Consider the following 18,834-nt stretch of genomic DNA (forward strand, 5'->3'; position numbering starts at 1 on the left):
CTTGATAGAAAGGAATGGACATAACCTGCTTGTGTTTTTATATAAGAACATAAGAAAGGTTACAAATGACAAGAGCCCACTTGTTGACTTTTAGCAGGCTTGATATTGAACAGGTTAAAATCTTTTGTGCTTTGTCTTTTTCCTCACTAATAAGGAAATTTGGTGCTTATGCACCAGTAAAAATCACTGGAGTACATCATGGTGAATCATGAATAATCACTTAAAATTTGCAGGAAACATTTTAATCAAAATACAAATTCAGTATACTACTTGTATACTTTTCATACAATACATAAAAAAGTAATATTTTAAATAGTGATAAGTTTCATTAGATGCTCAGTAAAGTTTTCAGCTTTTATGATTTCACAATAGATCCTGTACATTCCCATTGTAGTATCCATGTTCCACTATGAATACTACTCTACATTATGATCAATGTTGTTTTTAGTTTCTAATGCAGTTTTCCATTAGAACTGAAAAATGTGAGCAGTGTTACCTCTGTAAATATTGACCTTTCCTCTTTTTAACTTGTCCCTTTGGTTTATTTGGTTTGGTGTGAATCATTTAGGTCCTTCAATTGTCTCTTAAAGGACCATAAAACGGTTACCAGTGCTCCATACTCCCACAGCCCTTTGGGTAAATGAGTATATGTGTGAAGACTTACCACAAAGAATACCCTTTACTGTGAAAAATAAATGGTTGATATTTGTACTTGTGTTAATTTTCATGGAGCCATGTTATCTCACTTACCAAAGTGTAACCAGTAATGTTTATCCACTTAATATATCACTTAGAATGATGAAAAAAGTATGCATAAGCAAAACAGCTGTGCAGGTTTTTTTCCTGTTGTAAATTTTAGTCCGATTCATAAGCACTTTTTGATGTATATGTGTCTTTTTCTTACTTTATTCAGTTCCAGACATCAGTGGATTGTTTTCATGAGGATCATTTACTATGTATCTCAAAAGTCTTGAATCTTTCTTTTAATCTGGATTGACATGTAAATTCAAGCCCTTTTGCAGTATAGATGATTATGCACGCAAGTAGCTTGGAGGTTAAACAGTGCAAGGCTGCTTGAATCTAAGATCCAAAGATAAAAAGAAAGGGCATTGATGTGGTGCATCAGAGTGCGTAAACTTCACTCCGATCCGATGAGACTATTGAACTCAGATTTGGAGACTGGATAGCTTGTCTCACTGTTACTGCAAAGCTTCCAAAGCCTTTGTTAATATAATGCCTGTGATCCAGAGACATTGCATCAGCAGATTGTGCTTTAAGTCAATGAAGTTGATGAATTACTTTCAGAGCACAACAGGGGTTGAGCTTCTGAGGATTAAAGATAATTATATTTTAATATTTTTGTACAAGGTTTGCTGAAAGAGGTTAGTTTTAAAGAAATCTTTATTCTTAATACAGTGACCTACTATTTGAGAGGGGGGGAAACATTGTTTTAGTCCTCTGGCTGTCAAGAGCAAATATAGGGAGCACTTTAAATTCCAGGACATTAATAGCCACATAATTACCTGATCTAAGGCTGACTAATTACAAGTAAATTCCACTATCACCATACAGAGTAACTGCTCTATAATTACAGGGAAATGCCCTTGGTTAATTATATAGTAACACCATTGTTGCTACACTATTCAGCTGCTTATTAATTCTGCCGTTTTAAAAACAAGTCATTCATTTTTACCCTTTACACTGATTTAAACATGCAGCAAGAAGTACCCCTTTAATATGAAATGAGAATGAACATATTCTATACATTCCAAGAAGAGTACTTACAATAACAAATGAACAGATAACACAACAGGACTTAAGTGACAATAATAAATATGACCCTTACGTAGACCTTTGTCTGTCAAAGTGAAATCCAAGCATGTCTGAAATTTCCAGGTGACACACATATGATTGTAATGTGGTACAGTAGTGAGAAGCCTGAAGACTGTGTGGCCATAGCGCAGGGTTTTCAGCATACACTCTGATTTGGAACTGTAGTGTCATTGCACTGAGCACCATAGTAAAAATGGATTCAAGAACCGTAAATTATTTTAACTATTCAAACAAAATTGGAATATTGGGAATTAAAGGTTGGCCTACATACTAACTCTACTCTTGAAGAGATGTTGCTAGATTTCCATAATAATTTCTGTTTATTTACTTACCCAATGTTTAAGCACAACATCTGATCTCTTTCTTAAAAGTGCTCACTAAAGCAAACCTGTGAGGACCTCTGAACACACCTGAAAATGCATGACACTGTAGCCCGTCAAAGAGTGCACCAACAGGGCCATATATTATACATTTTCGTTCATATTGAATTTGTAAAGACGATACAAGAAAACTAACAAAAATAGCTCATTAAGCTTTATTTGCAAACACTAGCAAACCATTACAGGGTATTGTGCATAGTTTGTTTTATTAAAAGGATGCAAATATAAGAAGTTTATTCTCACAAATCCTCAACAATCCTCAAGAAGCTTATTGCGCAGTTGCCTAGTTGAAAAGTTTGAACCTCATTATTAGATGTGTTGAAAATTTATTTGTAGTAACGTACAGTAACTGTAGGTATTAATACTCTTAGTTGCACAGCCCTGTTACATTAAAATGAGCATTCCCCAGAATAGTTAAGACAGTTCAGTTTTTCTGAATGTGTCTGTGCATTACCTACCTCTCAAACAAGATAAGGGTCTTGAATGTTTGAGTCTTGTGAGAACGTTTTGTGCTTGGTGTTTTACTGCAGCATGGTTACCTCTGTCAAAGCTACCAGCTTTAGTTTGCACAATAGCACTATGCATCTTGAAAGAATGTTTGTTAATGGGGTGGAAAGGTTGTAGTTTGTTACAAATATGAGTGCGTGTGTGGGAGGGGGAGTCAGTCAAGAGGCCTGCTGCTAAATAAAATAAACTTTCTAACTGATGAAATTGTCCCCCTCTGCCATCTACCGCTTTAGAGATTTTTATCATGTCCTCAACCACTTGAATCCACTGCAGGATTTCCTGGATCATCTCCTTTGATCACTCTGGTATATAGACCAGAGTCAGATTACCTGCTGTAGCAGCTCTGCCTCTGTTTGCTGTACAGTGATCTCCAGCTGTTTTAAAAACAGGGCAGGTTTCCATCGAAGACCAGAATTAAAAAGAAAAATAAAACCACCTTGCTAGCACAGAGCTAGGTTGCTGTTCCTCCATGTTATTCCAGATAACACTCTGGCACTGCTCTTGGAGTGGCAGAAATGTTTTTCGCGCATGGGGACATCTCTTTCAGTGTGCTTTTTAGATCTTTACAGAGTGGGGAAATCAAAGATTTAAATACCAAACACAAGTTTGACAGGGTTTAAAAAGCTACTGCGGAGTGAGTGGGGTTAGGAGGGGTTGTTTTGCTTTGTTTTCATTATTGATAGCTGTTTTGTGATTTGTTTAAATATTTTTCTTTTTATAAACAATCTATGGGTGCAAAAACAATTGATGTTTAATGAAACTAACTAAAACCTAAAAAGATGCTAAAAATGATTTAACGGATATAAACTGTTCATTAAATTACAAATGATTCACTCTTCAAAAGTCGTTTGTTGGGTTTCAAGTGATAAAACAGATTTTTGTTTGCAGCTGTGTAGAGCTCTGGATTGAGTGAATTCATACAGAACTGAAAAACTTTCAGTCTTTCTATAAGTCAGATGCTTTAAATATCTGAGCAGCCTTTAGTAACTATTAATACCTATCCAGCCATTGTGTGAGTAAATATATTTATTTTAAAATGTGTAAGCAAATTTACTTAAAAATTGTCTGCCCATTTTAAATTTATTTCCTTCTATTCTGTGAAAAAAAAGATTTTTTTAGATATTTTATTTATAAAGCTAGGTGAGTTACTGATGTGTCATTTTGTACAGTCCCTCAGTTTTTATTAGTTGCCTGCATCTTGACAGTGCAGGCTGTCACTTGAGCAGATGTGTTTTGAAGCTTTTTAACACAGTCAAGTGAATCTGGTCAGCCTGGATGATTAATGACAATATTTCAGGCCTATGTTTTCTGAATTTAAATAGGTCTCTGGTAACCAAGCTTTGTGTGATTAAGGAAAAAATGAAATGTGCTTTTAATGTCTGTTTTGGGCTGATAGTATTTTAGGAAAAGCCATTGCTTAGTAGGTTTGCATTATTCCCCACTAAATTTGGATTTGCCCCAGTGATAATTAAGGTAATTTATTTTGGTTTTTAAGACAGATGACCAGTAAAGTGAATGCATTGCTGGAATCATTGATGAATTATTGTAATGTAGCAAGTTGGTATGCTGTGAAATATCTACAATAACAATCTCATCATAAAACTGCAATGTTCTGTTTTTGCTTTCATACACTTTATTTGTAGGGTCCAATATTGGCATCTGTCTGACATACCTGTCCCTGTAAACCTTTCACCCCAAAGTGTTACACATTTTTTGTGTTTGCATGTGAACCTACCAGTTGTCAATGCACTTTCCCCTCATTGTGCCCAGTTACAGAAGACTCCGTAACACAGGGCGTTTTATATCTGTGCATTTTTCAGTGCTTATCAATGATGATAAGAATACATCTTTCAACAATGTTAATTTGACAGTTCTTTCTCTAAGCATTTCGTGTGGGCTAGTTTATTGTTTGATCAGATCTGGATAATGCTTTATGACCCAACAGCATAGACTTAGACAGAGATTAAATCATGTGCTAATTACACGATAGACTAAATTGGGGTTTGATATGCATTCTTTGGGTTCCTTGATTATTAAACTGTATATGCATATGAATTTCTTCTCTCACAATTAGACATTGGTTGAAACATATTTGACCATTGAGATAAATATGGGTTGAGAAATTGTTCTTTCACACAATGACCTTACAGAGATTTATGTATTTCGAAAACTGACTAGAATGTGAGAAATGGATGGAAATCTACAAGTGAGCACACTTTGGGTTGCAAGTACCTTACCATTGTAAGAATTAATAATTTGTACAATGGCAAGGCACTCACAACCCACATGAAGGCCTTAAATGTTTTTAGACAGCATTTCCATGTCAAACACAATCTGAAAGCACCTTCCTAAAGTCATGCTAGAGTAGCTGGTAATAAGTCTAAATATTAAATGCACTCAAGATCTAGATTTATCTACTCCAGTGATTTGATGTTTTGAATTCAAAATTCAAAATTCGATAAGTAAATTCACAGACTACATTTATGGCTACAAGGAATCAATAAATCAAAACAATTAGCAATATAAATTCATGCATTTAAAGAATGCAACATACAATTTTATTAACACACAATAGTTAAATGTGGCAAACCAGTCCATGAGTAATTTTAAATCAAGCTGTTGTGGCACTCTCAAAAACGTGGTCAATCACTTAGTGATTACAGGAGCTAAGTAATACAGGGTTAAATACGCTGGCTATAATAATCGTTTGAACATGTTGATGAAAAGGTATTAAATTATGGTCTCGGATTAACATGTCTGCTCATTTGGAGTAATAGCTAATCCTGAAGTGTTAAAATGTGAATATTAAATGTTCTGTTGAGGAGCAGCTTGTTGTCTGCTGGTGCTTTTCCAAGAGGCCGTTCTGTTGAAAAGGGAAGTCCTTGTTTACTTCTTCTAGTGGATGCAAGTGTGAGATCTCAGGATTTGGGAATCAGCTATGAGTTGAGGCATGGTTAGGGAGAAATCTGGAAAAACCTCCTCATTGTAATTTTGTAGCCTGCTACATGTTGATGTTCAGTTAGATGTCCTGCTGTACTATTTCGATAATCATGGCAAGGTAAAATCAAATCACAGTTGTGGAGCTTATTGTTTTGGTCAGAATTCTGCTTTATGTACAGTTGCTTGACCCTTCAGTTTCGTTTGGATAAGGTTCTTTTGCCTTAGCTGTAAGGTATAGTAACTTGTTTAGTGTGCTGCCAGGTTGCCAGGACAACAGAAAGTGCGGAATAAGGTGCCACATGTCACATCATTACAAATGTGTGTTGGTCATGTCACTCTGGCCCTGTCAGTAGATTTATGACAAAAACTAACTGAAAAGTGTTAAGTCAGCCCCTGCTGATGAGCAGCAGAGCAAGGTAGCTTTGATGCAGCAGCTGGTTACATCTCCACTTGTCTCCCTGCACTAGTTGCTGCAAAAACCAATTAACGGGTAACTTGGATCACCTGGTGTTCCAGGAGCTTCGCAAGATAAGTACTTACATCTGTCATAGCTCGGGTTTGTGTCATTGAGTTTCTACTCTGAGCACCCTCAAATCTTGTTCCTGAGTTTCTACTCTGAGGCCCTCGTCTCTGTTTCCCAGGCTTTTTTCCCTAGCTGTTGAGCTCTCCTTGCTTTGTATCTCGAATCAGCCTTTGGCTTTGTTTTCCTTTTGTGTGCATCTCAGCTTCGACCTTGGTTTGCTTCAGCCATGTCTCCCGGATTTCCCCTTTGTGCTTTGGACTCTGTTTAGCTTGCTTTCACCTTCTTTGACCCCCCTTCCTGCTTGACCACAATCTCAGACTGTACTTATACCGTGTTTTCATATCCTGCCACAGCAAGCCATCTGTCTGCACAAACACAGGAACGCTTCCCTAGTTCCGAGCTGGCTGCAGAACCGATCCGCCTGCATGCTCAGCACAGCTCTCTGCGCAGTACGCCTCAGTGTGCGAAGCCCCTTCAGCCTTGCATCTCGGCACAGCTCTCTGCGCAGTACGCCTCGGTGTGCGAAGCCCCTTCAGCCTTGCATCTCAGCACAGCTCTCTGCGCAGTACGCCTCGGTGTGCGAAGCCCCTTCAGCCTTGCATGCTCAGCACAGCTCTCTGCGCAGTACGCCTCGGTGTGCGAAGCCCCTTCAGCCTTGCATGCTCAGCACAGCTCTCTGCGCAGTACGAACTTGGTGTGCGAAGCCCCTTCAGCCTTGCATGCTCAGCACAGCTCCCTGCGCAGTACGGACTCGGTGTGCGAAGCCCCTTCAGCCTTGCATGCTCAGCACAGCTCTCTGCGCAGTACGAACTTGGTGTGCTCGCAGCTCTGCGCAGTTCCCTGCATGTTGCCTCTTGCCCAGCACTCAGGATCACGCTGTGCCTCAAGATTGGCTGCTAGTCATTTTCCCTTTCCTTATTTTCTTAACTAGTGATGAGCCAAAAAAGCAAAAACTAGGGCACCGAAGCTTTACGCTATTGAAGCAGTTTATACTGTAAATGACTTTTTTGGGGAATCATTTCTGACATCCAAAAATAATAAAGGTCACTTGTGCCAAGTAGATAAATGCCAATGATATGGATTTATTACCTCAGATTTCTAGAAGCTGTTCTGAACTCCGGGGAGAGAAAGGAAATTCCTTTGCTTTTACAATTGGAAATGTCAGATTTGTCATTGAAAGATTCATGGTGTAAACTTGCCCTTAGTGCTTCTAACATTTAAAATGAGGTGGAAACTGTGTAGAATGATTGTATCAACTTGCTATCTACCAGAATATACTGGATTTCAGACATTTTCCTGTGGTGTCTGTGTATAAACGATATAAACGATAGCTTGTACGACCATGTTAAAATGAGGTTTTGTTAGTTTGTCTTTTCAATTTGCAAATATCAAATGGAGTAGTTAGGTTAGTGCTCTTGATTCCAGACTGCAGGGTTCTGAGTTCAAAACCCAGGTGGGATGCTGCCATTCAATAAATTAACCATTGGTTCAAAAAAGTCTAAAGAATCCAAATCTAAGGATACAGTGGCCTGGGACTAGGAGTAAATATCAGTGTTTAGGTTACTGTTCTTTCCCCCCCCTTTCTTTCATATTTGGAAGATACCAAAAATTCAGTAATGTGAATAATGTATAACATTTCACGTCCATCATAAGATGTGCAGAAATACCATACCAATTAAAGCCCTCTTGCACCAGAAGTACCCTGACTTCTTATTACAGCAGTTTTAATTCAATATATGGTACATGAGTACTAGTGGTGGTTCTGTACTGATTTCCAGCTCTCAGTAGAGTCTGGTTCCTCTTTTTGCATGTGCCCATCATCAGTTCTCTGAAGAATAATGATGACGTCCTGATTAGGGCTGGACGATATGGCCTAAAATTTATATCACACTATCATTTTAATTTTGGACGGTAACGATATACATCATGATGTATCATTTTTTCTCATTATTTCAATAGAACATGCTTTAAAAGGAGTACAAGACTTGGATAGTAAGTTTTTATTGCCTGGAGTTAACTATTAGGTTATAATTAACTGTTGGTTAGCTACTGTGTTGTTCCTATTTTTGAAATTTCACATTGAACTGAAGTAGAAGTCGAACATTTTTATTTTGCAGAACTGAAACAATACAATAAACTTACGAACATGAACAAGTAAATATAATTCTTATAAACCTGAATATGTAATACTGCTAAAAACGAAGTAAAATTACAAAAAAAAGTTAAGAATATTAAAGCATTAAAGTAATAACTCCTCAAGTATTCAAATGGCTGCTTAGTGTAAAAATTTGAAAAAGAGGTTGCCTTTCACACGCTAAGTTGTACTTCAGGTTACAGAGTACGTGCCAGAAAGATACGTTTGTCAACAGCCTCTCGCGGTCCGACTTTTTAAAACCATTTCCAAACAACCGATTAAGCACCCTTATTTTCAACAATTTCGTTGCTTGTTCCCGTCTCACTAACGCTGGCTTTCTCCATTTCTCCGCGTATTTGTGTTTGCATACCGAACAGGCATACTGAACGTGTGCTTGTTTTCACAAAAGGAAAAAGGAAGAGGACACCCATGTGTTTTTATTGGCCACAATGACCTCAGATGCGTCATAAACCGGACGTCTGAACCGCCGAAGATCAATAATTCTGAACCTGTCAGATTTCTAAATATCAGCAAGATGAACTTTTTCAGAATTTTATAGTTGGAGCTAAAATAAAGTAGAATTGTAAACTATGACGGGTCAATAGTTAAAATTTGCGACGATGCGCAATCTATGTAAACATCAAAATCCCTATACTGTACAGCCAAATCCATATCGTGGCACATATTTCTACCGGTATACTGCTCACCCCTACATGACATTTGTAAGTTTTGCTGTGTCTTAAAGCAATTTGTATTTCACGTAAAACAATTAATATGAGGCAAAAGTGTAGAATTTCAGTTTTTGTTTTTGGGTATTGTTTTGCATACATGTGTAACCATGTTAGAACAGTGTCGTTTCTTTTGTTCAGTCCTGCCTTTTCAGGTGAGCAAAAGTATTGGGACAAATGGCTAGTAGGTGTTTCTAATTGCTTAGGTGTTCCATATGCAGTAGCATTCATTGTTAAAACATTAAGGAGCAGTGAATGTATAGCCTTGGCTTGGAGTTTACTTTTTGGACTGCCTCCTGATTTAGAAGGTGTATTACATGCAAACACTTAAACACTTTGTACCCATTTATTCTTCTGGATACCTGCCTGGAGATCTAATTGAAGCACCTTTCTTAAGGGAACACCAGCAGTGTCTCACCTGGAATTTAAATCCACACCCTTCCAGTTACTAGACCGGAGCCCTACCCACTCTTCTATGTGGCTGACTTCAATCTGTTTTTGTCTTGAATTCCTTCTGTGGTATTTTGGTATTTGACACATTTTCTAGATATTTACTACAGCATTTCCTTTTTTTTTGTAGTTCATTCAACATTAATGGAATGCATGGAGAAAAACTGTGCTTGAAGTCCCATGCACTGTGTCTGTACAAAGAAATGTGGTCTACATTTACAGCAAAATGTTTTTGTTCTTTTGTGCTGCAGACTTTGACAACACTAATTGCATGAAGGTAGAGATTTGTTTTTAGAATGGCCATTTTAAAGCTGCAGACAATGGATTTTGTTTTTTACTAATTGGTATCAAAAGATGACAATTACCAATTACTTGAAAAAAAGTATTTTAATAATTCATTCAAGTGTTTTATTAGTCATTGGTTTCCTGTGAGCCGAATCCTTTTGTCTGCTTTGGAATTATAATGAGTCCGCAAGTGAGGTTAACTAGCCTAGTGTTGTCGCGTTGTTGTCATTCTATACATGAAGCATAAAGTCTTCATTAAAATTAGAATATAGTGGAGGTAACAACAGTTTTTTTTCTTCTTGCAAGGCACAGTAAAAAGTCAAAATTCAGTGAGAGGACTTGCCTTTCTGCATATCTGCCTGCATCCACATGAAATGTTTCTGTCCATCTGTCTGTATTTCTGTTGTTCTCTGAATGTATTATACATGTATGCACAAATATACATATACCTATATTTGTTTAAATTATTCTGTCATTACATTCTGCTCCATGTAACAATTATGCATTCTTCTCTATGTAACAATTGAGAAGTCTGACTCTTCAGGACACAAGTTGTAGTGCCCACTGGTCTGTCTGTCTGTTTTGGAAGTGATATTGGAAATGGTAACTGCAACAGAAAAAATAAGAATTGGATGCTTCGCCTTCCATCTCATCGGTTAAAATGAAATACACCACAATAAAGTGTTAATGTAGTATGCTCAGATTTTTTTCTTTTTTCCCTGTGTAAATACATGAATAGGCATGTGTTTGTACAGAATTATTTATGCCAGATACTAGATTTTATTTCCTTTTTCTACAGGGGCTGCTGGGTGTATTGACACAGACCAGCTTATCTGTGATGTGCATCGTTGTCTTCCAGGAACTTCATACGGTAAAGATATTAAGCTCATATTGCTGTGTATGAAATAAAAAAAACGTTCATAATTCATAAAAGGATATTGCATAATCTTCTCTGAAATGTATAACCTTAATTATTAATTTTCTAGTTTGTCTCCTTCACTGTGAAAACAAGTGCTGGTGTTGACACTGCAAAGACATCAGTTTTACTTTTGTGTGAAGGTGTGCAATGCAGTGTGTCTGATTGTAAGTTCATTGTATTTTACCGTGCTAAATAATTTCCAGCAAATGACTTATAGCCCAGCCCCACTGAAATTAAGGGAGAACAAACTTGCAGTAGCAGTTTAAAAAACAGCACCACATGTGGATTGAGGCATTTGACTAAAGTTTCCAGAAACCATTGTGAATAACTACATTTACAGACAGGCTCTGCAATAGTTCTTTTCATTATAATACTTAAAACAGATGTCTGTGCCACTAAGGTAATTTCTTAAAAACAATTAACTGTGGTTGTCAAGATTAACAAAGTGCAGTTAGAGATAAGAATACAAACCTTGGTACAGTATATATATTTAATAATGTGATAGAATGCTGTCTAAATTAAATATATGCTCGGCTCATCATTATCTCCTTCAACTGGTTGTTTCTGATTATTATTCAGTGCTTGAAATAACCTGATCAGTTGAGTATTCAAAATGAGCTAAAATTGCAGAAAGCTTTAGTTACTTGCAGAAATGGTAATTGTGTTGACTTCTAAGGGGCACACCACTGTAAACATACAAAATTATTAACTCAAAACTTTTATCTGTGCAAAATCCATTTTTCTTTACTTTTCAATTCATCGCAATGTTAATAGATTAGGATTGGCACCTTGTTTCCTGATTTCATTTGATGAGATGGTAACCATAGGTCCTGAATGCTTGTGGTCATTAAAGATATTGTGACACTGGGTATTACACCCCAACTCTTATGAACAGTTTCCCAGCTAAGTTCACCCAAATTGTTAAGATTCAGTTAATTAATGTAGTTGGTAAAGTAATTTCTCACTTCTTCACCAAATCTTCTGTTGGAGTTATTGAGGCAGAATGGCTGTGTGCATCACCCAGGTGCTCCTTCGCTATAGTGGTAGGTGAAGGGGCCCCCTCCTTTCTGTATGTGAAGTGCTTTGGAATGAAAGACATCTGTAGTTTTGTGTGAAGGTCGGCACTGCAGTATGTCTGATTGTAAACTCTTTTTACTGTTTTACTGTTCAAAATAGTTTCCAGCAAATGACTTATCCAGCTCCACTGAGATTAAGGCAGAATAAACACTTCCGCATTTTTTTTTATGTTCAGAACAAAAGAATAATTAGGTAATAGCATGGTTTGTGATCTCAGTGACAGTGCTAGAGCCAAATAGAGACAATATTTCAAGATCTTTTGCCACTGTTGTAATATACCCTTCATAACTGCACATTATGTGAATTAAGAATTTGCCAGCTGTCAAATATGAAATATGGACATGAAAATAACAAATATTTTCCCTTTTCTTCACTGTCTCCTTGCAGCTGTAGCCTGCATAACATCTACAAATCTGTAACAATGGTAAAAGACACACAAACATCTACATAAAAGTAACCTGGATTCACATTGCCATTAATTGCCTTATGTTGTGTAACCAAACAGCAGTATTAAATCCTTTCTGTAGCAGGTATGGAAATGGGAATCTCAAGTAGTCAATTAAAATGACAGCTGGTGTACTCTGCTGTTCTTGCAATGATTTGTTTGGCAGTCCAATCCCCTTACCTTTGTGACAAAGACAGCCAAAGGAGTTTTGCTTATTTACAAGCAAAACAATCACTTTTATTCCTCTGCAATATAGTGTACATGTGCTCCGTACTTGTATTGCTCCAGTTCATTCATTGTTCAGCTTGACCTCCTGTATAGTTTCCAATGTCCCGCCTAGAATGGGGTTGGAGTGGAGATGGATGATAATTAACATTCTGTGGCCTGCAAATTACCTGCAGACATATGTATGAAGTCTCAGTGTGAAGTGAGACTGCTATGGTGACCTCAGTCTCCAGGACTCTCAAGGTAACTCAGCAATCTGTGGCAAGGGACCTGTCCTTTGGCAAAGCGAGTTTAGTGCTCGTTTGTTCCCTGCAGGTTGGACTACCATGTGCCCCAGTTGGCAGTCGGCGGTCTGATGGCACATGGTTATATTGGTGCTGTGAGCAGAATCAGACATTGGCATTGCTGCAAAGTTTGAACGGTAAAAGTGTTACGGAGTCCTGCTGTGCAAGTTGAGAATTTTTCTGGTGAGGTTCCTCCCCCCGGTGTCTCAAGAATGTGTAAAACTCCGCACGACACGGCACTTTTTGGCACAGCAGCTTTTTTTTACCTTCTTTGGGAGATACAGTTGGGGTGCTTGACAGTGCACCTGACACAGTAATCTGGCCAGGTACATTCCATTGAATTGCAATTTGTGTTCATTGTTTCTTAATAATTTCTGTCCACTGTCATAAAACTCGGGTAACTTTTAGTGACTAAATGCTGGGAACAGCAGACTGCATGTGGGTCTGTTACTGTCAACCAAATATATTCGGAGTCAACCCAATTTACTCGGATGTATCCATGTGTTTAGCAGGCGATGTCCCATTGACCTGTAATGTTTATAAGTATATGTAACAGATGAAGCCGTAATACAGGAAATAATTTTGAGATTCTATTTCTGAAGCTTAATAATAAATAATGCACTCTGTGTGCAATTATAGGGGAGTTAAGAGACACACAAGTATTAATAATTATAATTTGTTGAGCCCATATATGTGTGAACATTTGCTTTGAGCAAGGTTTTTTGTATACGTTAACAGGGCTTATATAATATCACATTGAACTAGTTTGTTTAGTTTGAAGATTTAAAATGTCAAACCCGAAGCCCTTATAAATCTTTAAGTGCTAAATGCTATTTTTTGCAAACAGAGTATTTCATACTGATAATCTTTTTAAGTTTATTCCAAGGGGAAATGGAGAAAGTACCTGTTTCACGTGAAAAACAGAAGCATTCTTTGTCTTTGATTTGGGCAATTCTGAGGTCCTGTCAGCAAGCTGTACACTAATTCAGCAGCTAAAATATTGAATTACTCCAATTGAGTAGAAGAGGAATGTAGAATTTCCTCTCTGGTCTGCTCTCATACTAAATTTAAAAATAGTGGATTACGACGGCAGTGGCTTATCGCACTGCTGATATTGACTGGTTTTTATTTACTTTTTAAATAAAAAATATTGTTTTAATTCCATAGGTTTGGCTGTTCCTTCCAATTTAAATATACATTTATGGTTTCATTTGAAACTCTTGTTTTGGCTTTGTTGGTGGGCGCAGTGAACTCTGAGCAGCATCATTCTAAAGGAATGCTATCGAGCTGTTTATTACTACTGAACAGCATTTGATTTAATGCATGTCCAAAGCAATCACCACCTGTGGAAAACCTACAGGTATTTATTTGACCACATAATGGATTGTTGACATAGATGATTTTCAGTCTTGGTCTGTGCTCCATATTTTTTCAAGCTTTTTTTTTCAGACAAACTATAAAAATACTGGTTTTCAGTTTTGCTGTACCTGTACTTTCTGTGCATGTAGTAGGTATTGCTCAGTATGGAAATGAGTAAATATCAGAACGTAGAAAATATTTCTTTTCAGAAACGTGCTCTACTTTCTGCCTCTTCGTGGTTATGTAGCAAGGAAGATGTTGAATAAAGAGGAAAAGAGAGGAAAGAACCCCCTAGGGCTATAGAACAGCGGGGGTCTCCACATGACATCTAACCCGTGCTATTGAATGCAATATCTGTGAACTATATGGCATGAAATCTGCTGCCTTTCTTATTGTATAACACGGATTAGTTGTGTTCCTCTAGAGGATAAGTTGTGGTTACCCTTTGTGCGGCGGGGGGTGTGTAAACTTAATTAAGCAGTAGTCTATGAATACAACATATACACTGCTTATGTATTACATAGACCGAAAGAGAATTGATGTAACAAAAGTTTTTTTTATTAATTATTAATGCATTCCATTGAGATATACTCTAGTGTAATTTGTAATTACTTTTTAATTGAAAATGACAAGAAATTACTATAATTAAATATTTTATGTAATATTAGACAAATAACAGTAAAACCTTTTCTGTCCGTTTCCAGAAGTTGGAAGTTAAAAAAATCCCAAATCGGAGAACCAGTGCAGGTTCTCTGCAGATAAAATGTGTTACTCTTCTACTATTTTACAGTCAACCTAATTTACTATACTGTAAAAAGTACCGTCCTTCAAATGTGATGTAAATCTGTGGTCATTAAAGATTCCAGGGTGTTTCTCGAAAAGAGTAGGGGTATCCTGGCCAAATTTCCCATTGTCCTTTCCCAATCATGGCCTCTTAATAATCCCCATCTGTTACTTTAAAACAAATGTTCTTTAGGTAAGAATCTAATAGACTTGAGACATCATCTCAATTGGCCAAATACATTAATATGGATTTTGCACTTGGGTGTAAAGTAGCACAGTACCGTCTGTTGTAGGTACAAGTTTTTTCTTCATTTTACACAACATGACTTAATTGCATCCAGAATTAATTGTTCTTGAAATCCTAAATGGATTATAACTGTTGAAAATTACATTGAAAGCGTCCAGGATCAGGTAAAAAACATGTAACTGTGAGGTTGTTGGCTTTCCCATTTATTGGCAAGATCTCCCAACGTTTGCCAAAGCACAGTTTAAATTTAGTGGTTTGTATTGGCACCCAAGATTGAAAAGCTGGTGCTAACAGAACTAAAATGCATTGAGACTGTTTTAACATTACCAACCACAGCCTGTGATTTACGGCTTCCAAATTCATTCCAACCTGGGATGTTATGAAGTGTTAAGACTTGCAAAGCTGAAGAAAAAAAAATCCGAAGCCAAATAATTTTCAGGTCATAAGTCAGTTCTGACAGTAGCACAGAAATGATCCAAGTGTGTGGTTCTTTGGAATACCTGGAGCTCTCTTTATAGCTGATGATAATGAGAAGACAGTTGGGAATGCACAAACATGAAAAGATATGTAACTGTAATGCTGTTTCATTAACATCCGTTGGAACAGAAAACGTTCATATTGTTTGGGCAGTTGGAAGTCAGTATAAACGCTTAAAAGATCCTACAATGTTTCTGCGGACTGTTTTCGTACTTGGCTGTAGTAGGTAATATGCAAGTGACTGATAGAAATGCAGTGTGATAAAGGAAGATAAGCACAGAAACTGAAAGTTTAAAGGTTTAGTTGCTTAACGTTTCAATTAATTATCAATTATGCAAAGTTCAAACAATGAATTTAGATAAGATGAGTGATAGAGCGATGGTCTACAACTCAATGACGTTCCTCTGCACAAATCTAATCAAAGGCACTGCAGATCTAAATAAAAGTACTGCTATCTTCTAGCATAGTGAACAATGCAGACATTTTGCATCAAAACATCTTGATGATTTAATTTGGTAAAAAGGCACTTTCTGGACAGTTTTGCATAAAATGGTGCAGTTTTTTTGGAAAACAGCCATTTCAATTAAATGTCTGTTGTACTACACATTCTCAGTTTTGATCATTAGATCATTAGAGAATGTTGGAAAGAAAAAAGTTACTAATCCTGAACATCCTTGTATGGATCATCTGTTTAAGATTTGTTTTTGTAAGTAATCATTAAGAATGACTCAAAATACGTGGTCACAAGTTTGATGTTGGTGATCATATATGTTATAAAATGAAAGCTGGCATTGCCCATGTTTCTAGCAGCCAGTGTATGAGTGTTATTGATAAATTATGCAAATACAATAGTGACTTCATCAGAAGGCGAAGCCCCAAAAAATGTTTAACACATTGATTAATTTTTTTTAAGCAATGACATTCTTTATTACCTCTTTTGGTGGGGACCTTTGTACAAATTGTATTGCACAGAAGCAAACATTTGTATTTCTGATTTTGTGTGATTTCCCCAATCTAGTTTGGCTAATGAAATATAGACCAAATCAACTAGTTTTGGCACTTTTGATTTTCAAAAACAATCACAGGTCCTTATAACATGTGTTCTTTCTCTGTAGTTCTTATCTTTACATTTCCTTACATTTGGTCCTCAGAAATTTCACATGCACAGTACACACAGTGTCCTGCCTACAATACAATGACCAATCTATACCACTGAGCTCCCCAGGAATATCTTTATATCTTCAGATGGTTTTGCAAGTTGCAGTGTTTGTTTTATATGAACCACATTAATGGAACTGGTGAAAATAAAAGGCGAAACCATATTTACATCTTATTTTTGTGTGAGATATCAGGGAGTGGGATATATTGTGTTGCAAAATACCCTTCATTACCGGCAAAGGGCAGGGATTACTTTGAGCACTTCGGTAGATTGGCAGAGCCCACTCATATGGTGAAATGCCTTCATCCATCTTAAAAGCATATATATTTTGTAGTGCATAAATGCCAGCGTTTCTTAGATTTATGTAGTCATATCTCTGCTCCCAAAAAATATTGCTTTGCAGCCTAATTTTGGATGTTTTAAATCATGTGTGCATGAGAGAATATGTCTGTATTATTGAAAATCTTTAATAACTTGTGCTCCCATGGAAGAAAAAAAAATTCCAAGGGGAGAACAAGCTTGAATTTTAATGTCGGACTGTAAAATAGGAGAAGAGTAACAGTTTATCTGCAGAGGATCAGCACTGGTTCTCTGATTTTTTTTTTTAATCTTTCAAATAATAGATATTTTGTGGGTGCAAATCAAGGTTGACTGTAGTGGGGGAAAGGAAAATAGTATGCTTTTAGGTAAACAACAATGAAATTAAAAAGATTCTTAATGTTTTCCCCATTTGCTTTCATTATGGATTTAATCCAGTAAAAGAAAACAAAATTTGTGAAGTGATCACGTGCTTTGCTAGTACCACATAGAATTTACTATTGAACCAACAGTGGTTTGTGAACCACAAATTAGGGCCAATACATTTGTACTGCCTTTGTATAAAAAAAGTTTCTGCTTTTCTGTACAGCACCATTAAAAAATCTTGGAGAGATTTACTAGGTGGTCACATACGTGCAGCAGATGTTAAAATAAACCCCTCTGAACAGAGAAACACATCTGTTAAAATAAACATTTTTGTGTAACTTTTGTCTTGACAGTGTGAGAAAACATTCCTAAGCACTGTAGGGTTTCGCTGAAGTAAAACATGAGGCCAACAATAACTTGGATGGGTTGTTAAAGCCCTTTGACTTATTTTATCTTGACTTTGGTAATGTACTTGTACTTCTGTGGAAGAGCATATGGAATCAGTGGCCATGCATGTTAAGTTCTCTCAAGCTATATATTAAATTATACTTATACAGTCAATTATTTTCTGTTTTTTATTTTTAATTAATTTAGTAAAATGTCTGGATTTTTTTTCACTTTGACATTATAGAGTACTATAGAGTAGCAAAGATTCTCAGTTAAATACATCATGGTTCCATGCTGTAACACGATCAAATGTGAAAAAGTCCGAGGGGGGTGCAAGGCACTGTATGTGGGCAAGTAAACTGCACTTTTTTTTTTGCTTTTGTGGGGATCATGTCATTTTTGTACTCACTTGAAATGTTTGGGGGCTACAGTATAGGGCAGTGGTCAGGGTCTGGACTTGTAACTGGAAGGTTGTGGGTTTGAATCCCTGGTGGTACAATGCTGCTGTACCTTTGCGGAAGATACTTCAGCTGAATTGTTCAGGTAAAATACCCAGCTGTTTAAATGGGTGCGAGTGTAAGCCTCTTTGGGTACATCTGTAATGGTAACTGTTTGCTCTAAGTCAATCCTTTTCTTTAGAATGACATTGCACAAATATGCTGTCTTCTATTTTTTCTTCCAAAGGTGGATGCTTACCAAGGCTATCACGGGAAGGATCATCCACATCAGGCACTCCAGGCTTTTTTATTAAGAATTTTTTTTTTTAGCTAGATCTTACTCATTGGGGAAAAAGAAAAGTAATCCAAACACTTTTAGTCCAATAGCTCTTTTTCCTTTTACATATTACGTAGAGGGGGTTCATGGTCATGTACTTCATAATTTACAGCAACTGTACTCTGGCATGGTTTTTATAATAAAGCCTGCAATTCGAGTGTAAAATGATGTGCTTTAAGTAGAAATAAAACAAGCAGCTGGCAACCTGTTGCTTTCAGTAAAGTACTGCTGAAT

General features: G+C 36.8%; 1 protein-coding gene across 1 annotated transcript in view; it reads left to right on the forward strand.

Annotated features, from left to right (window-relative positions):
* klhl29 (kelch-like family member 29) overlaps positions 1-18,834 on the forward strand; it is a 232,166-nt gene that overhangs the window by 20,757 nt on the left and 192,575 nt on the right. The window contains exon 2 of the mRNA XM_088938566.1: positions 10,580-10,651. The gene's annotated coding sequence lies outside the window, so the exon portion shown is untranslated. The remainder of the gene's footprint in view (positions 1-10,579; positions 10,652-18,834) is intronic.

The sequence above is a fragment of the Atractosteus spatula genome, chromosome 2, assembly GCF_055471065.1.
Source record: "Atractosteus spatula isolate fAtrSpa1 chromosome 2, fAtrSpa1.hap1, whole genome shotgun sequence".
NCBI classification, from domain to species: Eukaryota; Metazoa; Chordata; class Actinopteri; order Semionotiformes; family Lepisosteidae; genus Atractosteus; species Atractosteus spatula.